Here is a 24,076-nt window from a genome sequence, read left to right on the forward strand (position 1 = left end):
CTTTCTACTTATCTTTTGTGGGTAGAATCTCAAAAAACTTGTGAAAATCCTCACCAAAAAGGGTCTTTTTATTGTCTTCAAATCCGTTACTAAGTTTAAAAATAATGTCCCCCCTCTAAAGACCCCATGTACTCCTTTTGATACAATCTAAATAAAATATCCTCCCTTGAGATCAAATAAAGAATTAAAACAACAATATCAGATGATAGTTATGCGATTAAAACAACCTATCTATCTATCTATATAGATAGATAGATAGATAGATAGATAGATAGATAGATAGATAGATAGATAGATAGCTTTAAAAAAGAGATAATTCATAATTTTGCAAACTTGATTTGATGTTTAACTTTTTTATTTTATTTTGTAAAATCTTAGATGAAACATAGCAACTCCATAGCAGCTCTCAAAACACTAACTTTTAAGACAAAATATAGAGATATATAAGAAGTTTGTTTTCTCTAGAAGTAAAGCAACATTCTAAGATTTAAATAGAAATAAATCCATCATAACTTACTAAGGTAGAAGAAATGTTTATTTTATTACTCATTAGAAATTAATAAAATATGATTGATCATAAAAATTTCACTCAGAGGCAACCAAGAACAATCTAGTTGACTTACAAATGGCTGAGAGGAGTTATTTTACCATCAAAAGTAACACCACCCCATTTTTTCGATTCATTACCTAGCTACAACTAAAGGCAAACAAAGACCCTAGTCCCATACAACAACACTCTCATGGAAACATGCATCACACTATTATCCTCGACGAAAGAAAACATGTGCCAATAGAGAATTTGGCTACACTTTGGGGCCCTTGCTCTCCTCTTTCTCGTCATTTTTGCCAGAGATTTCTTCGAGGGACCTGCCATTGGTCTCGAGCACAAGAAACGTGAAGATGAAACAGAGAGCATTTGTAAAGGCGAGTATGAAGAGAGCATCTTGAGGTGCTTGTTATCCAGAGCAAGGTACCCAGCACCAAAAGTGCCAATGATGGCCCCTTCCTTTCCAATTGCCGCCGATATGTCGTGGCAGGTTGACCGAAATCTCACCGGGAAAAGCTCAGTCGGGACAATGAACATAGTGCTTTTGGGCCCGAAATTGGCGAAGAAAAAGGTGAGCATGTACAAAGCAAGGAACCCAACTCTGTCATGTAACTAGTAGTCGTATTTGATGACAAGCACGAATATGAAGAACGACATGAAGAAGAAACCGATGAGCTAAATGAGAAAATGGTCGATACTGTCGATCACGAAGATAATGAACCACTACCCCAGGATTATCGATATCATAGCAATCCTCTGTTAATTATTTTTAGTTGGACAGCTGTTATTTCTGACCCAAAAATAGCAGTAGTATTTATGGGTAGCTTGGATAGCTATTCGTCCTTATCTATGAATAGCAGTTGTATTTATGGGTGGTTTGGATAGTTGTTTGTCCACTTGCCTAGAATTAGTAAATGGTTATTATTTAGTAATTTTAGAGATTCCCTTTTGGACACCTTGCAACCAATTCTATTATTGGCTGTCGAGTTGTCTTAATCTCAATCATTGGTTTGATTTAATCTCGGTTGTTGGTTTACCAATAGGAGTAGTATAAAAAGGGGTCATTGGGTCATTTGGACAAGAAGTTTTGGAGAAATGTTTGCAGTGTTAGCAAACAGTCTTGCAGTGTTAGCAAGGGCGCAGTGTTAGCGTGGGGATAGTAGTGAGAAATATCAGCGGGAGAAATTAGGAGGTTGTCAGAATTTTGCCAGTGAGAGGCAAAGAATTTTTGTATCTCTTGATTTGTTGAAGTTTAATATAATTCCTCATCTGTAGAACTGGTTTTCCCTTAGAGATTTTTCCAGGGAAAATTTGTCCGAAAATATTGTGTTCATTGTGTTGTGCATTTCTTTCCATATTTTATAAGTGAAGTTGTAGTTGTGTTATTTTTTGATATTAGCTGAGAATTTGTTTTCAGCAGTTTAATAATCATTTATGATAGGAGATTAATAATCAGTGACTGCAATAGTTGATTTTTCACATGGTATCAGAGCATTGTTAAGGATAGAAGAGTTTTGCCCTAGAAAAAAATAATTTTGATCTTTTGAGATTTATTATTGCTTTAAACCCTTGAGATGGCTTCAACTGGTTTGAGAGATCAGGATAGATTGGATGGTGCCTCAAATTTTGGTGTTTGGAAGGCCAAAATTTCTTTATTGTTGGAAGAGAATGGTATCAAGGATTATGCTACCAGTAGTGTACCTATACCAACGGATGCAACACAGCTTGCAGCATATAGGAAGGACGATGCCAAAGCGAGGAGGATTATCCTTGATGGTGTCAAGGATCATATTGTTCCACATATCTCGGAGCTAGATACAGCGAAGAAGATGTGGGACGCCATTCTAAATCTATACCAAAATGCTACCACCAACAGGAAGTTGATTCTCAGAGAGAAGCTAAAGAATACCCAGATGAATCAGGGAGAAGACGTCACAAGTTACCTCACTAGGCTCAGACTTGTCAAGGACGAGTTAGCAGCTGTTGGAGATAGCCCTAGTGATGACGAGCTAGTGAGAATAGCCCTAAATGGGTTTACCAAACAACGGAGTGTCTTTGTTCAAGTTTTCAGTGGACGAGATACCTTACCGAGTTGGGATCGACTATGGACTGATTTCACTCAGGAGGAGTTTAGACTAAGTCTTGTCAATGGGGCCAACAAAAGTCAAAAAAATGAGGTGGAACAAGAGAACGTTGCCCTAGTGGGTAAAGGGAAAGCAAAGAAGGGATCTAGCAAAGGATCAAATTCACAAAGTGAAAAGAAGAAGAAGGACCTTTCTAAGGTCAAGTGCTTTGGATGTCACGAGTTTGGTGATTGCCCAGAAAGGAAGAAGGGTAAGAAGCAGGTGGTAGCTTCAGCAAGTGCAGAAGAACTCTCCAGTAGAATGGAAGATGAGTTTTCACTCATAGCTTGTATGGTTAGCTCAACCTCACAGTGTGTTTGGCATATAGATAGTGGGGCATCATTTCATATGACAGGAGTTAGAGAATACTTCTCTAGTTACAAGGAGGAGGACACCAACATCCAAATTTCTATGGGAAACTTGTCCAAACTCAACCCTGTTGGGAAAGGGACTGTTCAATTTCAGAGAGAGAATGGAAAGATAATTCCTCTTCATGATGTGTTATATGTGCCAGGCTTAGGTATTAATTTGATTTCTGTATCTATTCTTCAGGATAGGGGGTATAATGTACTCTTTAGAGGGACACATGTGTTGATTAAGCACAAGGATTGGAAATCACCCATAACTATTGGAGTTAGGAGTGGTCACCTTTATAGATTGCAGTTTGATACTCCTAAGGCACTTATGAGCAATAGTAATCCTAGAGATCTTGGAGAGCTATGGCATAGGAGGATGGGCCATATTCATCATGGAGCACTTAGATTGCTTCGTGAGACCGTGACAAGTGTTCCAGAGGTGAGTACAGAGCATGACGATGTATGTAAGAGATGTGTGTTGGGGAAGTTTGCTAAAGCATCTTTTCCAAGGAGTGACACCAGATCTAAGGGTGTTCTTGATCTAGTACATTCAGATGTTTGTGGACCAATGTCGACGAAATCTCTCAGAGGATATGAGTACTATGTTACTTTTATTGATGATTTCTCTAGAAAGACCTGGATATACTTCTTGAAGACTAAGAATGAGGTTTTCAGTCGATTCCAAGAGTTCAAGGCTCTTGTGGAGAACTCGACAGGAAAGAAGATAAAGGTTCTTCGGTCAGACAATGGAGGCGAGTACAAAGGAAATGTCTTCCAGGAGTTCTGCACCAGAGAAGGAATCAAGAGAGAATGGATTGTTCCTTACAATCCACAGCAGAATGGAGTTGTTGAGAGGAAGAACCGTTCTATATCGGAGGCAGCAAGAGCTATGCTACATGACAAGGACATGCCCCGTTACTTATGGGCAGAGGCGTGTAATACAGCAGTCTACATTCAGAATAGAGTTCTACACAAGGTGCTAGGGAAGATGACACCAGAGGAGGCTTTCACAGGGAAGAAGCCAGATGTTAGTCACTTCAGGATATTCGAGAGTTTGGCATATTGTCATATTCCTGGAGATACATGTACAAAGTTAGATCAGACTGCAGAGAGGGGGTACTTTGTTGGGTATAGTGAGACCTCAAAGGCATACATGATTTTCATTTTGGGGACTAAAAGAATTATTGTCAAACGGAATGTCAAGTTCATGGAGGACAAGGCATTCAGGAGATCCAAAGATTTGCCAGCAGATGATCAGAGTGAGCAGCCAATAGAAGCTCCAAGACCAAGTCAAGGGCAGCAAATCTCAAGTACAGTTACCAGTACGAGTGTAGACTCAGTTAGTGAAGATTCACAGAGTATGGAGCAACAGGTGCAACAGGAAATGCATCTAGAAGACTTAGAGGTTGACATTTCATCCTCTACAGTTGGTAGCAGGAACCATCTCGTTCCAGATACACAAAGGGATACTCAAGATTTTATGGGAGCTCCTTGGAAGAGTACTAGACAGCGAAGACAACTAGCCAAGTTCAATGACTATGTGGCATTAGTTAGTCAGTTGGTAGATAGTGAGCCTTCTAGCTATCAGGAAGCTACAGAACATCAGGTATGGCGAGATGCTATGGTTGAGGAATATTCTTCAATAATGCAGAATGATGTGTGGGAGGTAGTACCTAGACTAATAGATAGGGCTGTAGTTGGATCACGCTGGATCTATAAGATAAAGCATGGTGCAGATGGTAGCATCGAGAAATACAAGGCTAGGTTCGTGGCAAAGGGGTTCTCTCAAAAGGAGGGAATAGACTATGATGAGACATTTGCTCCAGTTGTCAGGTATACTTCTATACAAGCTGTAATCTCACTTGCAGCACAGATGGGATGGCAAATTCATCAAATGGATGTCAAGATAGCATTCCTCAATGGTGAGTTGAAGGAGGAGGTATACATAGAACAATCAGAAGGCTTTGTAGCACACAGCAAAGAGACCCACGTGTGCAAATTGAAGAAAGCATTGTATGGACTCAAGCAGGCTCCTAGAGCGTGGTATGAGTGCATTGATACATACTTGCAGAAAATGGGCTTTGTGAAGAGTGAAGCAGATGCTAACCTCTACTACGTGATGGTTGGGGGTGAGATTCTCATTCTTGTTCTTTATGTGGACGATCTATTTCTTATAGGTTCACTAGGGCTCATAGTGGATTGCAAGAGGAACCCTGCAGAAGAGTTCGAGATGAAGGATTTAGGACTTATGCACTACTTTCTAGGCATGGAAGTGTGGCAGACAGATGGGGAGATTTTCCTCGGTCAAGGGAAATATTGCATTGAAATTTTGAAGAAATTTGGGATGGAGGATTGGAAAGCCATGTCTACACCCATGATCACGAATTGGAGGAAGGTAGATACATCTAAGGAGAAAGATGTAGATCCCACTTTATATTGACAGTTGATTGGTTCGCTTATGTATTTGGTTAACACTAGGCCAAATATAGCATTTGCAGTAAACTCTCTTAATCAATTCATGGTTGAACCAAAGAGAATGCATTGGATAGCGGCTAAGCATGTGCTACGTTACTTATGTAGTACAGTCGAGTATGGGATCAGATATGTTCAAGGTGAAGGTATCAAGTTGATAGGCTATACTGATGCAGATTGGGCAGGAAGTACAATAGACAAAAGGAACACTTCAGGGTGTTGTTTCATCTTGGGATCAGGAGTTGTATCTTGGTTCAGCAGGAAGCAAAAGTCTATGGCTGTAAGTTCAGCAGAGGAAGAATACATAGCAGCTAGCATGGTGACATGTGAAGCTATATGGCTTTGAAAGTTGTTAGTAGCCTTGTTTGGTCAGAAGGTTGAGACTACTGTGATACATTGTGACAATCAAAGTTGCATCAAGTTGTCTGAGAATCCAATGTTTCATGATAAGTCTAAACATATAGATATCAGATATCACTTCATCAGAGATTGTTTACAAAGGGGAGTTGTTCGACTACAATACATACCTACAAATGAGCAGGTAGTAGACATTCTGACGAAGGCTTTGAGAAAGGCCAAATTTATCTTCTTCAGAGATAAGATGGGTGTCATGCAGAACAGCTTCCTTGCTAAGAGGGAGTGTTAATTATTGTTAGTTGGACAGCTGTTATTTCTGACCCGAAAATAGCAGTAGTATTTATGGGTAGCTTAGACAGCTATTCGTCCTTATCTATGAATAGCAGTTGTATTTATGGGTGGTTTGGACAGCTATTTGTCCACTTGTCAAGAATTAGTAAATGGTTATTATTTACTAATTTTAGAGATTCCCTTTTGGACACCTTGCAACCAATTCTATTATTGGCTGTCGATTTGTCTTAATCTCAGCCGTTGGTTTGATTTAATCTCGGTCGTTGGTTTACCAACAGGAGTAGTATAAAAAGGGGTCATTGGGTCATTTGGACAAGAAGTTTTGGAGAAACATTTGCAGTGTTAGCAAATAGTCTTGCAGTGTTAGCAAGGGCACAGTGTTAGCGTGGGGATAGCAGTGAGGAATATCAGCGGGAGAAATTAGGAGGTTGTCAGAATTCTACCAGTGAGAGGCAAGAAATTTTTGTATCTCTTGATTTGCTGAAGTTTAATATAATTCCTCATCTGTAGAACTGGTTTTCCCTTAGGGGTTTTCCCAGGGACAATTTGTCCGAAAATGATGTGTTCATTGTGTTGCGCATTTCTTTCCGTATTTTATAAGTGAAGTTGCAGTTGTGTTATTTTTCGATATTAGCTGAAAATTTGTTTTCAGCAATTTAATAATCGTTTATGATAGGAGATTAATAATCAGTGACTACAATAGTTGATTTTTCACATCCTCACCTGCCACAACCCTTAAACATCATATTACTAAGTGAAAAATTAACACTTTAATGGATCATTAGAAAGATTAAGAAAACCTTGACTATTGAGAATAAGTTAGTCTATGAATCAAGTTCTAATGTGTAATGTCTAAGTTGTCCCTTTTTTCTTAATGATTATGTCTTAATGTGTGATGTTTAAGCTGTCCTTTTTTATTTTAAGGATTAAGCATTAGTGTGTGATGTCTAAACATCTGCTGTCTGCATTACTGTATAATATTTAAGCTATTTGTTTTTATTCTAAGACTCAAGCGTTGGTGTATGATGGTTAAGCCATTTCTCACCTGTGCCCATGCAATCGTCTGTACTTCTTGTATTGCTCCCATTTCGCTAGAACTAGGAATCCACTTGACGGCTTTGAACAAGTCCTTCTGAAACAGGTTTTGGCTGTAGAAGGCGATGTCGAGAAGAAACCAAGTAGTAGTCGTGCCAAGCAGATGCAGCCCATGGCGACGGAGGAACTTGATAGTAAACAATCTGTATTCTGGCTCATTCGACTGTGTTCTGCTTTGGCTTTCCTCAATGTTGACTTTTAAAACTCTTGGCATTTTCGCCGCCGCCTTGTTTGTGTTTTTCGCGACCAGGGCAATGTAGCGTGTCGTCTTGGGCATTTTTATTCGCCAGTAGAACGTTAGCGCCACCGGAATGGCGTTGAACATGAGGATAATTCTCCACACGTAGTCTGCCGCATCGACTGTTGTGTTGTGCGAAACACATTTCTCATACTCTCGAAACGAGAGAGACTAGACCGCCAGTGAGGATGCCGAAGCCTTGCATGGCAAAGACTACGATGAGGAAGCCTCCCCTCATCTTCTTGTTCACATACTCTGACATGATTGTCGCCGACAATGGATAATCTCCGCCTATGTCAAACCCTAACTAGAACCTAAAGAAGTAGAGGGTCACCATCACTCCTCCCGTGGATTTTCCGAAGGAGAGCCTTGTGCGATGGAGCAAACAATCATGAGCATCATCGTCATCCTGTACGCTTTCTTCCGCCCCAACTTGTCACCCAAGAACCCGAAGAACAGTTGCCCCGCCAATGTTCCGCACAGGGCCATCCCCGTGACTCCAGATGCCATGCCCTGCGGCAACACCCAGGGAGGTTTCGCATCGGCATAATATATTCGTCCAAGAAGTTTGGTGATGGTTGTTATGCAGAAGAGACCGTAGGTGTCGGTGAAGAAGCCCATTCCGGCGATCATTATGGCTGTGAAATGGTACCATTGCATTTTGGCAATGTCCAATGTATCCAGCACGTCCAGTTGCTTCCTCGCCATGATTGCAAATCCACTCACCTACAATCAACAAAAAATACAAGCATGTTAGATTGGCCATTATCTTTATACCAAAAAATCGATCTATTAACATCCAATATTTAGGTGTCCTCGATAAAAGAGGTCTGAAGTTCCACTCTCACCTATAGTATGTGGCCTGGCCCATTTTGTAGGGAAAAAAAAAAAATCCAATACAATCACTGGATTTATAGAAAATGCAGGAGAATACTAAAACATGTCACAATTTCTAAAGTCAAATGTTGATGATTTGTCCAACAATCTCCTTAGAGAATTGAAAACAATGATACTACTTGTTAGAGACGTGGTTACTATTGTACTAAAAGATTGATTTGTTAATACGTGATACAATCACTAGACTTGTAAAAAATAGCACCAATTTTAAAAGAAAATGCTAAGAATTAGTACAAAGCATGTCATTGCCCTCACATCGAAAGATCAATCTGCTATGTCTAATACAACGACTAGACTTATAAAAAACACGAGTGTTAAATCATGTCACAACTTCTAAAGAGAGATGTTGACAATTTGTCCAACAATCCTCACTCAGGGTCTCCTTAGAGGATTCAAAACTGTGATACCACTTGCTAAAGTGACATTGCACTAAAAGATCAAAATGTTAATACCTGATATGACAATTAACTTATAGAAAAATGCCAAAAAAACATTAACAATTAGTCCAATAAAACTTGTTGGGTGGGTAGAGGCACACAAGAATAAAATATGAAACTTAATGTGTTACGACACAATAAAAATCAATTGTATTTTATTACTTTTTGATTCACAAAATGGATACACAACACTCCCTTTTATAGGAAAGTTTACAATCTCTAGAAATTTATGACATTTGCCGACAAGACAATTATCTATAGAATTTTGGAAACTACTACAGCCAACACAACCTATACCTAAACCTAATCCTAGACTTCTAGAAATATTTAATGATGGATTGGAGTAGAAATTAATATTTCTAACACTCCCCCCTAATTTTTACTATCAACTATTACAAAACTTCTTTAATATTTACAACTCTCAGAGCCTCTTTCAAAATTTCAAATTGTACTTGTGGTAAGGCCTTGGTGAAGATATTTGCAAATTGCTCCTCTGATCTACAATGTTGTAGATTAATTTCTCTGCTATTAACTAGCTCTCTAATGAAGAGATATCTTGTGTCAATGTGCTTTTTCCTCTTGTGAAACACATGGTTCTTTGAGAGTGCAATAGTAGACTTGTTGTCATTTTAGATTGTAGTAGGTCCATCTTGAGCTTACATTAAGTCTTTCAAAATCCTTCGCATCCATATTGATTGACATGCTGCTATTGTTCATGCTACATACTCTGCTTCAGGTGATGACAAAGTTACTACAAGTTGCTTCTTTGATGTCTAGGCTACAACACCTGTCCTAGGATGAAATGCATACCTAGATGTGCTCCTTCTATCCTCAGTATTCCCTGCAAAATCACTATCTATATATCCAACTAACTAAAAATCATCTAAAGTAGAATACAAAATGCCATGATTCATAGTTCCTACAATATATCTCAAAATCCCTTGTCTTGCCTACCAATGTGAGTTCTTTGGTGAATCCATGAATCTAGAGATTAGACTAACTTCATACATAATATCTGGTCTAGTAGTAGTGAGATACATCAAACTACCAACCAATCTTTTGAATATAGTTGAATCAAAACCTTTCTTAGTATCTTCCCTATTTAATTTGGTGCCTGCTACCATAAGTGTAGAAATTGGACTGCAATTTATCAATCTAAATCTTTTCAAAATATATTTTGTATATTTACTTTGGCAAATAAAAATTCCTTTATCATTTTGAGTAACTTCAATGCCAAGAAAATATTTCATCTATCTAGATCTGTCATTTCAAATTCGCTTTTCATTGCTGATTTAAACATGTCAATAGATAAATTACCTATGAAGATCAAATCATCAACATATAAACAAACAATCAGAATCTGACCTTGTTCATTGATCTTGGTATATAATTTAGGTTCATTGGTGCTTCTCTTGAATCCATTCTCCATCATGTATGAATCTATTCTGTTGTACCAGTGTAACGCCCCGCTTAGGGATCCAAAGAATTAACCTAAATTTTTGTTAAGTTTGGTAACATTTTTTTTTCTTTTTAAAGTAAATACATGAAAGTAATATCATTTACAACTAATCCAATTACAACTAATACATAAGTACGAAAGCAATAGCAATGTCCATCTAAAAGTAAACATAACATACATAATAGGTTACATTCTTTAAGGATCCCTTAACATTGAATTACATCTAAATCAACTAACATTATTGAATCCATCTAATACAACAACCACATGAAATGATAATGATAAGTCCAATGTTTATACATTACATTTCTAAATTCTCAATCATCCACTGTACATGTCACAGGGTATGAAAAGATTTAAAGAATATACATATGTAAAATAAGGTTCATCATCCTATTCTATTCCATGATGGAACAAAGTAAAGATAATCACATGTCATACATGATACATCATCATAGAAGATATAGACATCCATCATAAAAGATCAAACATAATAAACTAAGTGCACGGTTCCTCCCAACCATAAATAGCATCATTAGACCATCGTAGGTCCTAGCCATCCCTCCGTGCATAACATTCCAAACTATCGAAGAGATCATCGGTATTAACATAATAGGAATGTCACACCTAAACATACTACATCATATGCAGTAAGTAATCTAACATGCAAATAAAAGCATAAGATAACATCATTTAACATATGCTAATCATCAATGAAAGGATACATATCCACCATCATAAAGGACGCATCAGCCACGATGTCTCATACGGATCTCAAATGATAAGAGTGGAAAAAAAAACTACCACCCGACCACGTAGAACTTAAGTGGTCCACTCCCACCGTGCTGAGGAGATAATCTCAAGTCCCAAACAGGTTATCAAAACCACATAACATAAATACTCTCTAAGTCCAGGAATCCTAAAAGTATACTAACTCAAAAGTTCCAACACATAAATCAACATCTAATTCCCAGAGGCACACAAAGACATGTACGAAACCTACTATGCAAGCGAGAAAGTGTCATTGCATATATCATCTAGAAGTAACCCTAGCAGTTAGCTATAGTCCACGGGTCCCTACTGATCCTCATGCGGCCACTAGTATCCTCTCATACTAACAAGGCATACTATGGAATGTAAGGTTGCAACCAAGCGTTCTCTCTACTCCCATCCTAGTCTGTACAAGCACTCGAGGCATGGGCGAGAACAAAACAATTATCTTTTTAGGTTCATTTAGTTAGTATTAGGTGTGAATGTTTTCACTTATTAAAACAACTTACAATGAGTTACCCTGGCAGCCTCTTAGGGCCTTGGCCCCCATTGCAAGCCACTGCCTGACACTACAATCAGATTACCTAACCTAAGCTCATGGAATCATAAATCACCCTAGTCCTATACAAGTGACTGGAAAGAAATATCAAAAGATAAGAACATCCAATATCCATAATAAAAGCATCAAATCTCCATGAGCAACTAAAAAGCATCCATAGAAAATCATGACCTCAACAGTTCTCTATTGGCAACTGAAGCATCACTGATAATCAAAAGTATCCATTGGTTCTCAATAACCAAAATATATCTCAAATCATATTGATCGAAGACTCCAAAATGGTTGAGTCAAAACATGTCACAACATGACATCATAAATCAATATTTCAGTCCCATCATGGCGACTAGAAACTATCCCAAGGATAACTGATCGATGACTCAAAAATGGTTAATTCAAGTGTCCCATACATAAGAATCTCAACTATAACAATCAGTAATTACAAACATTACACAGAGCATTCCATCACATAACCATGGTTGGGTTTATAAAGATCAGAATTAAGACATCATCATGACATCACAATCATAACCCCCGAGCCTCTGGTAGACGTCCTATAACTAGTTAACACTAGTCAACCCAAAACCCAAAACAAATAGCATAGAGAAAACACAATGCATACACATGTTTTGGTTTGTTTAAAAATTACATAGCTAAATAGAGTATGGAGGTCTCAGTTTTCGTTTTCAAGTTTAGATATGGAATGGAGGAACATTTGTACGTTTTTCTAACCCATGTATTGTTTTATAGATTAAAGTTTTTCTCTCTAACTCTTAGAATTCATTATCCAATTATTCTATTGACATATTGTTTAATACTGTATGAAAATGATCCCCCATCAAAACCAATAAGACACCTTGTAGTTTTTAACATGAATAAATGCTAATTCCCTTTAATATCTTTCTTTCATAATTCAAATCAATATTTAAATTACATCTACAAAATAATTAATTATTAAAGAAAATAACTATTAGTACCATTCTTTTAAAAATATAATAATTATTAATTATTAATATCATATACATACATTTACATATATACATATACATATATATATATACACACATATATATATATAATTAATACTGAATGATAACATATTGTAAAATGTTATAAAAAGTCAAACTGTGAAAAGAACTCAATTTCACACTCATGTGAATGCAATTTCAAATCGCATAACACACATATATATGTGTGAGTACCGCAGTCAGCACGCAGTACCCTGCGGTCATAGGGCCTGCAACTATAGCGAGTACTTCGTACCCTCTATTGTCCCAGTACCTACGACAGTAGGTACTCGCGAGGATAGCAAGTACAGGGGAGCGAGTTTCATCCCCCCCCCCCCAAAGTTTTAAAAAATATTTTTTTTCTTAATAATGTTTTTATTAAATGTTCGGCCTAGAGTATAATTTTGACATTCATTTTTAAATAAGGAATTTCATTAAACATTATTCCACTGTGAAGGGCTTTCAATCTTAATAATTTTTCCCTATAACACATTTATTCTCTAAATTTACCCATTAATCCTCTAATAGATTTGACTATAAATTTTAACCCTAGTTCCATAATTTCATTGGATCTACGCATGAGGGGTTTTCTCATATACGAAATTTAAATATCCATGACAAGAATAAAACAATTGGAATATTCACGCATAGAATCCTCAGAAAGTATTCAGAAGACACGAAGAAGACAGGAAGTGCGAGATGCGAAAATAACATAAGCAAAATCACAAGAGTCTACTTGGATTTTGATGCTAATTCACTTCTCCTCAGAAACTGTAGAGCAAGCTCCTTCCTTCTCCCACATTCCCGAGTCCTCCAATGCTCCAAAAACGCTCTCCCTAAGCCTCTAGGAGTGCCCAAATATAAAGGACTCTCAAGAAGCACCTAGAATGTCTCTAGAAACAACTAGAAGGTGTAGACAACTAAGCACGAGCTTTTTCCAACCTTCTAGATGAGTCATAAGGTTGTAGACACCATGTGCTTAGTTGGTGCACTAACCCTCGTGTTGTTGACATATGAGAAATAAAAAGGTGTGTTTACTCTTAGGCAAGCTTATAACTCTTATTTAATTTTTTTATAACTTTCATTTTAATTTTTATAACTTTTATTATTATTATTTATTTATTACTTTATTATTATTTTATAATTATTATTAATTTTATTTTCTAATTTTTTTTTATTTAATTATTTTTCTCAATTAATTCTCATTTAATTAATTATAGTCAAAATATCAAAGATCATGATATTCTATTAATTTTCTCTTAATAATTAATTTATTAATTAAATTTATTTATTAAGACTTAATTAATAAAAAATTCACCATAGACCTCCAAGATAAAATATGAAAACCCATCATAGAACAATTCACACAAAATCAGTCTAAAGGGTTAAAAATCATGAATTATGTCATTCGACACATTCGGTGGGTAAAATATCTAGATACTTTTCCTCTCTCTCTAGGACAATGGTTTTAAGGGTTTGGGATTTGGGCTTGAGAATTTATCTCCCTTCTCTTATCATTGAGATAGTGTAATAGGGTACACTCATCTTGACAATTCAGAGAAGTCGATACCTGGTACCTGTAACCTGCATAAAAACCATGCATGTACATACAATATATATAATGGTAAGCTAAAAAAGGCAATGACAGGAAGTGGTACATCATGTAGATCCCGACTAGCAGGTGACTATGACTCCCTTCCTTAACCACATCAAAAACACCATACAATAAGAGCAAACACGCACACCATACACATGCAACTATGGGGTAAGTATCCATAATAAAACACATGAGATAATAAACCATCTAACTAATCATCATCAATAACTGAAAGCAATGTAATTATCATCATACATACATGAAATGTAAAGTTTAAATGATCTCATCATATATCAACTGAATCCATAACATAATGTCTGGTAGTCTCAAAACAATAACACTAATCCATCAACATAAAACTAGTCTAACATAGTCTAATATTAATAGCATCAATCTATCCATAAAAATGTGAACGAGGGCAGGCACTACATCCACCCCCCCTTGGGTTAGGCTTACTCCTGGAAGCCTACAAACAAGTAGGGATATAACTCTTGTAATCTAGTTGCATCCTCCCATGTAGCTGAAGAATCATCAGTAGGGTCCCATTGGACCTTTACCTGCTCGATGGTTTGACCCCTGAGGGTCAACTCCCGCTGCTCTAGAATACGGATTGGCTCCAAAGCTAGCTGCCCCTCCTCTACCTGCATTCCAATCAAGAACATGTACAACATCAGGGATATATTGCCTAAGTACTGAAACATGGAAAACATCATGAATGTGAGCTAGGCTAGGTGGTAGAGCAAGGTGGTAAGCAACTAAGCCAATCCTCTCAAGAATCTCGAATGATCCCACAAAGTGAGGTGCTAGCTTAGAACCCTTTCCATATTGGATCGGACTCTTTCGTGGACACACTCTCAAGAAAACCTTATCTCCCATAGCAAACTGCTTATCTATCATATCTGCATCAGCATACATTTTCTGTCTATCATGTGCCATAGTCAAGTGCTCATGGATACGCACTACCTGTTGCTCCATAACACGAAGCATCTCAGGACCCAACAGGATGCGATCTTCAAGGCTGTCCCAACTCAAGGGTGTACGACAAAGATGTCCATATAATGCCTAAAATGGTGCCATGCCAATAGAACTATGATACCCGTTGTTGTAAGCAAACTCCACTAGGTAGAGATAGTCCTCCCAATGTGTCTGCCTATCCATCACATACATCCATTGTAGACACCTAAAAACCTTTAGAAAATAAAGTATTTTTATTTTCTGAAAAATTCCTGATGACATCATCATTAATTAATTAATTAATTATTTAATTTATTTATTTATTTTTATGCCATTAAATCCCTTTATCTTAATTAAAAATATTTAATTAAGGAATCCCTCCCAAAAATGTTTAAATCTTATTTAAACATTATTTCCTTATTTATTAATTATTTAATTAATAAATTGACCAAAAAACCCAAAATAAATTAAAAAAATATTTTTTGCCCAAAACTTGGCCAATTTCCTTAAGACCACTAACCTCTTACAAAATCTTCTAATCCTTCTTTAATTTTGATTAAAGGCTAATCCCATCATTTCCTACCCCTAATCCCAACTCAAAATATTTAATTAAGATTAAATATTAATCCTCATATTTATTAAAAAAGTTTTAATAAATATCTCCTCAACCCAAACCCTTGAAATAAATAAAACTTTATTTATTTCTTAAAAATCTAATTTATCCTCATCCTAAGAAGTTCTAGACTCTTCTAGAAAGTCTTCATCCTCATCCTAGGAAATTCTAAACTATTCTAGAAAGTCTTTATCCTCATTCAAAGTCTAGACTCTTCTAGAAGATGTCTTTAAAACTAATCCCAATCCCCTCCTAACCTTGTCACATTCCCTAAACATGAGTTAAAACTTCCTAACCCAAGCCAAAGTTAACAAATATCTCCTCCTTCACCCACCCTCATTAAATGCCATCCACTTGCCTATCCCTAAGCTAATCCTAAACCATCCTAATCCATCCTCTAATCATTTGCACAAGCCTAAGCAAGCTTAAAACCCTCCTAATCAAGCCCAAGTTGAAATTGCTCTCATCTCCCTCAAAATATCCCAACCATAAAACTTTATGAAGCCCACTAGGCCATAAATGACTCTTCCAAGCCCTTTTATTGCTCTTACAAGTCATTATGAGGGTCTTTATGAAGATTTTATCCCTTGAGCCTCCTTTGTTGACTCATCCTTCCCCTTTCCTCCATCCTCTCACCATGTGACATGTTTCACTCCTTGATTGGTTGTAAGGAAGCACAATCCATGTGCTCTCCTCTCATGCAATCTGAGCCTTCCATAAGCTTTTTTCCATCCTTGCATCCTAGCCCTTTGCCTATTTAAGGAATCCTCTCCCAAGCCATTTTAACACAATCCATGAAGTAAAGTCATAATTCCATTTTAAGAAGCCATTTTACATCAAAACCATACAATCACACCCAAATTCCAACTCCATTTGAAGCCCTTTTTGAAGCATAAAGCTTGAGCATACATCCTATCTATTTAGATAAAGCTACTCAATAAGAGAGGTTCTCATTGAGAGAGCCCATTAATGGCTCATATTCTCAATTAAGAGCTCATCTTAGTCTATCTTGAAGTTTATGAATTTTGTTTAGTTTGTAGAAGCTTTATTTAAATTTGGTTTCTATTAGCATACTAACATTGCTCATATACATCTGTAACATATCTTCCAAAACTTGATTCACCCTCTCTATCTAACCATCTGTCTCTGGATGATATGCCAACCTGAAATTTAATTGCACTCCAAGCTCATGCTGCAGGGATGTCCAAAATGCAGATGTGAATACAAGATCCCTGTCAGAAATGATCTTTCTAGGAATGCCATGTAATCTCACAATGTCATGCATGAAGACATTAGCTACAGAAGTTGCTGTGTAGGAAGACCTGATTGGTGAAAAATGTGCCACCTTAGTCAACCAATCAATGGTGACCATGATAGCATCATGATGATGAACAGTCATAGGTAATCCTACAATGAAGTCCATGGAGATGATATCCCTTTCAAGAAGGAATGAGATTTGGTTGCAAAAGTCTTATCAGTTGCTGGTGTTCTGCTTTGACTCTTTGACACTCAAGACACCTAGCCACATAATTAGCAATGTCTCGCTTCATCCTAGACCAAAAGAACAAACGTCTCAAATCAGCATGCATCTTCTTGACACCTGGATGTGCTGAGTAAGGTGTACGATGGGCTTATGCTAGGATTAGGGTGTGAAGCTCATCTAGTAATGGCACATAAATCCTCCCCAAATGTCTCAAAAGACCATCTAACTCTAGAACGTAGCTTGCAAAATTACCCTCCAAAGGTCTTCCTAAATCTAATTCTCTGCACACCTCCTGATACCAAGAATCTATAAGAAGTGTCTGAAGAATCTAACTCCTCAAATCCACACTAAGAGTCATAGATGATACCACATGTCTTTTGCGACTCAAAGCATCTGCCACCACATTCTCCTTTCCCTAAATGTACTTTACCTCAAAATCATACTTGCATAGAAATTTCATCCATCGCCTCTAGCGAGCATTCAAATTAGGCTGAGTGAAAATGTACTGAAGACTGCGATGATCGATATGTAGCTCGAATCTATGCCCCAATAAGAAATGTCTCCACCTTGTCAAAGCATGAATTACTGCTACTAACTCAAGATCATGCATAGGATAATTTAGCTCATGATCCTTGAGCTTGCGTGATCCATACACAATCACCCATCCATTCTGCATCAAAACTACTCTAATCCCTTCAAGAGAAGCATCTGTACACACCATGAAATCACCTTCTGGATCAAGTATGGGTAAAATTGGTGCACTAGTCAAAAGCTCCTTGAGCTTCTGAAATGCCTCCTCACATTTCTCTGACCACACAAACTTCTTTCCTTTCCTCTGAAGAGAAGTGATAGGATGTGCTATCCTAGAGAAGTTTTGGACAAATCTACGATAATAACCAGCTAGACCCATGAAACTATGAATCTCTGACACATTAGTCAGTGTAGGCCAATCTACTATCACCTGAATCTTTGTAGGGTCTACTGAAATACCATCACCTGAAATGACATGCCCTAAATACTGAATCTCCGATTTGAAGAATTCACACTTAGCTACATTGGCATAAAGTTGATTGTCTCTTAAACACTGTAAAACCAATCACAAGTGTTCCTCATGCTCCTTCTGAGACTTAGAATATATCAATATGTCATCAAGAAACACAAGTACAAACGTATCAAGCTATGATCAGAAGACACCATTCATCAAACTCATGAAAACTGATGGAGCATTAATCAACCCAAAAGGTACCACTATGAACTCATAATGCCCATAGTGAGTTCAAAGAATAGTCTTATGAATATTGGCTTCCTTAATGCGAAGCTGGTGGTATCCTGACTTAAGGCCAATCTTGGAGAATACTGTAGATCCCTTGATCTGATCAAATAAGTCATCAATCCTAGGTAGAGGATACATGTTCTTAATAGTCACCTTATTCAACTGTCTATAATCAATACAAAGGCGCAAAGAACCATCTTTCTTCTTCACAAAGAGCACTAGAGCTCCCCATGGTAAAACACTAGGTCGAATGCTTCCTTTGGCCAAAAGTTCCTCTAGCTAAAGATGTAACTCTCCCAATTCCTATGTAGTTATACAATAAGGAGCTTTAGAGATAGGCTCCGCTCTAAGAACTAGATCAATACTAAAGTCGATGTCCCTCTTTAGAGGCATGCCTAGAATCTCACTTGGAAAAACATCTACGTACTCCTGTAAAATCGGGTGATCTAAAGTCTTCCTCACGGAATCTTCCTCATCAAGATCATTTACCATAACAACAAATATCTGACATCCCTTACAGAAAATCCACTTCATTTGCATCACAAAAATCATCCGCAGAGATATAGGCCTTGGTATCCCAACTATCTTCACATCATTCCCTTGGTCATCTTGGCACATTATAATCTTCTTCCTTCAATCTATACTGGCTCTATGAGATCCAAGCCAGTCCATACCCAAAACCACATCATAGGAACCAAGGGGTATAACTTGAAGGTCAACTGCAATATCAAATCCTCCTAAACTAAGCCCACACTTATGAACTATAGAATCTGTGGAGACCTTAATACCTGAGGCTAGTTCCACTTGCCAACCATGATCTTGCTTCACCGCATCCAGGTTACACTTAGAAACTATAGATGGTGAAATAAATGAATCTGTAGCTCCTGAATCAAACAATACTAAAAGAGATATACCTCGAATAGCACCTGTGGTCTCAACCACTATCCCCTAATGATCTGCCTGACGGTGATCTACTACTGCAAACACTCTATGAGTTGTACCTGCATCACCAACTATAGGCTCTGAAGCTGTAGGCCTAGGTCCAAAAAATTGAGGTGCTTGTTGTGGACATTGAGCTACATAATGTCCAATTTGTCCACATGAAAAACATTAGACTGTATTTCTGCCAAATCCTTTACCCATAGGTGGTGCATTTGATTACTGATGGTTGTTCCTGCTAACAAAAGACTAACTGCTCTGAGCTAGCTGATTAGGTTGATTTTGTTTATTGCACTGAGTATTGCGGTTGTTCCTAGAGTTAGAACCTCTGCCACCACCTTGAGCCTGAGAATTCGATCCCTTTTGCTGCTGCATCTGCTGAGACTACTGCTGATACTATTTCCCCTTAGAAAAAGAAGGCTTCTTGTTACCACCTGAATTGTAGTTGCCTTTAGATCCTAACACTGTTGGCACTCCTACAAAACCTCCTTGACCAAGGTTGACACTTTTCTCAACAAGGATAGCTTGACTTACCGCATCCTTGAGGGTTTTTGGCTCAAATACCTTGACACCCCCAATTATATGGTTATTCAAACCCCTAATAAAGTGTTGTGTCAACTGAGCTAAATTTTCACTGAATCCTGAAAAAGACATGAGCTCATAAAACTTACACTCATACTCGATCATTGACATAGTATATTTCCTGAGATTATGAAACTCATCTGCCCTTTTTTGCTTCCATTCCTCTGGTAGGAATCGTTTGCGAAAACTCTCTAAGAATAGTTTCGAAGTGACACTGTTCATATCAATACCCAGCTTCTTCTCTTCAATTGTCCATCGAGTGGCCCCAAAATTCTCCAAATTAGTAATTGCAAATCTTTCCTTAACATTGTTGTCGAAATCCTGCATGGAGAAAATCCTGTCGAGGGCAATAAGCCACTATTCGGCCACATAACCAGAACCTTGCCCATTGAAAGGCTTGATCTTGGATCTCAAAAGATCCTTCATCTGAGTGGACATAATGGACCTCTAACAATCCTTTTGAGGACTCCTAGACTTGGGTCTATGCTCTTGTTCTATCTAATGTTCTTTGGGCCGATCTTGAACAAGAGGTAGACGGTCAAGAATAGTTTGCATCATCTATCTCACATCAACCTCTTTAGACTCAGCTTGGTCCTCTCTATGACTCTCTTCCTACTGCTTACTAGCACGCTCTCCTCTGCTCTCTTCATGAGCAGATCCCCCATGGGCAGACTCATGGTTATTGATAGCTCTACCACGACCACAACCTCTACCACAGCCTCTACCATGGCCTCCAATAGAAGACCTAGTCCCAGATACCATCCTACAATAGTACAAAGTACTATTACAATCAAAAGACACATATTTGCAATAGACTAAGTTCAATCCTATGATTAGGTTTAAGCAAAATTTTCATTTTGAAAACTAAGTGTTGAAGTATGAAAAATATACAAGTATCAGTTCAAGTTTTGTTTTAGTTCACCTAGTTTTCAAGTTGAAGAGATACACTTAATAGTTCAAAGTTCTAGTTGTTTCAAAATACCCAGAGCTCCCAATGTAGAAACTTAGGCTCTGATAACTAGGCTCTTGGAGCTTGATTCAATCCATAGAGCACCTTCTTCAACTTATAAACTTTTTCTTCATGTCCTCTTATTTCATATCCTATTGGTTGCTGCACATAGACTTCTTCATCGAAATATCCATTCAAAAATACTAATTTGACGTCTATTTGGTGAACCATCCATTTGTTTTGAGCTACAATAGCTAATACTATTTTGATAGTATCAAGTCTTGCTACAAGTGCAAATGTTTCATTATAATCAACCCCATATTCTTGTGAAAATCCCTTAGCAACTAACCTTGCCTTATATTTGTCTACATCTCCATTAGCTTTAAACTTAGTCTTACAAACCCATTTTACAACAATGAAATCTTTATTCTTAGGAAAATCAACTAATTCCAATATATCATTTCTCTCAATTGATTCTATTTCATCATTCATTGCATTAGTCCAATGTTCTTCCTTAATTACATCTTCAAAATATATAGGATCTTGAGTAAATAAAGAAAAATTTGATTGCAAATCTAATTTACTTCCTTGATCATAAATCTCACTCAACCTTCAAGTTTTCTTTCTTGATCTTAGTTGTGCAAGTATAGGGTTTTAATTATTACTTACTTGTCAATTTGAATATTCTCCATGCTCAACTTCATTTTCTAAGTGATCTCCTAGTGGACTTCATGGTGCAGTTCCTTCTTGGTCACTTGGTTGATCCTTTTGATCTTAATGATCTTTTTTATCCTTCCCATCATATGGTATTGTTGTAGCACATGTAACATTTATATCTATATTTCCATCCTAAGATTCATCCTCTTTAAATACAACATCCCTACTCACAATGACTTTTCTGGTGATAGGATTAAGCAACCTATATGCCTTAGATTGGTTATCATAGCCAACAAAAATGCATTTCTCACTCTTACCATCTAACTTACTTCTAGTTTCTTTAGTAACATGAGCATATGCAATACAACCAAATACTTTGAGATAAGAAACACTATGAATCTTACCACTCCATGCTTGATGTGGAACCATGTCCCTCACAATCTTTATTGGACTCCTATTTAAAATATAAACAACACAAGAAATTGCCTTAGGACAATACTCATTAGGAAGATTCTTACCTTTCAACGTGCTCATTGCCATCTCCATTATTGTCTTGTTCTTTCTCTCTACAACACCATTTTGTTGTGGTGTGTAACTAGTAGTAAATTGCTTTTTGATTCCATGATCTGTACAATAATATAAAAAAACTCATTTGACTTATACTCTCCTCCTCTATCAAATCTCAATACCTTGATAGGTAAACCACTTTATTTCTCAATAAAATCCCTAAATTCTTTAAATTTGCCAACAATTTCAGATTTTTTTTTCAGAAAGTAAACCCATGCCTTTCTACTAAAGTCATCAATAAATGTTAAGAAATAAATGCTCCCTCCCCCCTAATGGTGGCATTTTCATTGGACCACATATATCTAGATGCATAATTTCTAAAGGTACCCTTGCTCTATGTGACATCCCTTTTGGAAAACTCTCTCTATGCTATTTGGCCAAAATACAACTTTGACATGGACTTAATGATGCTTCAATTGGGGGTGAGCCTCTTACCATATCCTTTCTTTACAATAAAGATAATCCTTTGAGATTAAGATGACCATACCTCAAGTTCCATATCCATGTTTGGTCTTGATTTGCTGCCTTGAAACTTTCTGCAACTTTATCAATCATATTGATCTTCATTTGAAGCGGAAACATTCTATTATTTGTCATTTTTACCCTTGCAATCACCAAGTTACTAGAAGGCATATCAAATAGAGTGCACAATTTTTTTCTCAAAAATAACTCTATAAACATTTTTGACTAAGCTTCCCCACACTTATAAGATTATGTTTCAAACCAAGCAAAAAGTATACATTAGAAATAGATTTCTTACCATGTTTTGTTATAACATATGTTGTGCCCTTTTCATTCACTTCCACTATCTCATTATTTCCCAACTTCACTTCTGATTTAATTGATCCATCCAAACTTTCAAAAAACTCTTTATTGATTGTCATATGATTTCTACAACCACTATCTAAAAAAAAAAAATCATTTGTGCTCTCTTGAGCTACATTGTAAGTAATAAACAATGTCTCAGAATTACTCTCAAAAAAATTTACATTTTACATACTCATAGCAGCTTGTTTCTTCCGACACTCATTTGCAAAATGTCCAAACTTCTTGCAGTAATAACATTGAATATTTTATTTATCATACCTTTGTGATGTCTGGTTGTTATAGCTTCCCCTTGAATAGGAGTATTGATTTCTTCTTCCTCCTGAATCTGGACTCCTTTCTTCTTTTTGAAAATTAATTCTGCCTCTTCATCTTCCTCTAAATCTAGCATTTTCTCTTCCTCTGCCTCTGCAAAATGTCATTTGTGTTTTGAATGCATTCTCTAGTGAATTACCATTACACTTGTTTGTAATGAACCCAAATTGGGGGTCCATCATTTATCTACGACTTTCCTTTTATATAAATTCTTTTGCCCTATTTTTCTCTAGAAGGTTTTGATAATTTCTATCTGATTCCGTATGATACCCTTTCAAAGTTACTATTCCACATATATAAATTTTAATAGTAAAAGACACATCTTTTCATAATAATAATTATATTATATTAATAATATATTTATATTAATAAGCTTTAGTTAATATATTATATTAATAATTATATTGTAATATATATTAATTTAATAATATATCAACTATACATTATTATAATTCATTATTAATATAGTATTGTTACATTGAAATATATCTTAGTAATCATAATATCATTATATTATATTATTATTATTTCATTGATTATATTATAATACGTTATACATAATATGACATTATTATATGATTATAATATAATATTAAATTTATAAGTCTAATATGATTATAAAGTATTATAGGATTACAATAGTATCACTTATAAATAATAATACTTTTACTAATATAGTATTGCTATATTAAAGCGTGTCTTTATCATTATGTATT

The 24,076-nt window shown here is 36.6% G+C and overlaps 1 pseudogene; it reads right to left on the reverse strand.

The window, feature by feature from the left end:
- Nucleotides 1-803: 803 nt before the first annotated feature.
- On the reverse strand, nt 804-8,187 carry LOC149545021 (putative inorganic phosphate transporter 1-7; annotated as a pseudogene).
- Between the last annotated feature and the right edge of the window lie 15,889 nt (nt 8,188-24,076).

The sequence above is a fragment of the Cupressus sempervirens genome, chromosome 8, assembly GCF_028749045.1.
Source record: "Cupressus sempervirens isolate cs-2001-9-10 chromosome 8, ASM2874904v1, whole genome shotgun sequence".
Lineage (NCBI taxonomy): Eukaryota > Viridiplantae > Streptophyta > Pinopsida > Cupressales > Cupressaceae > Cupressus > Cupressus sempervirens.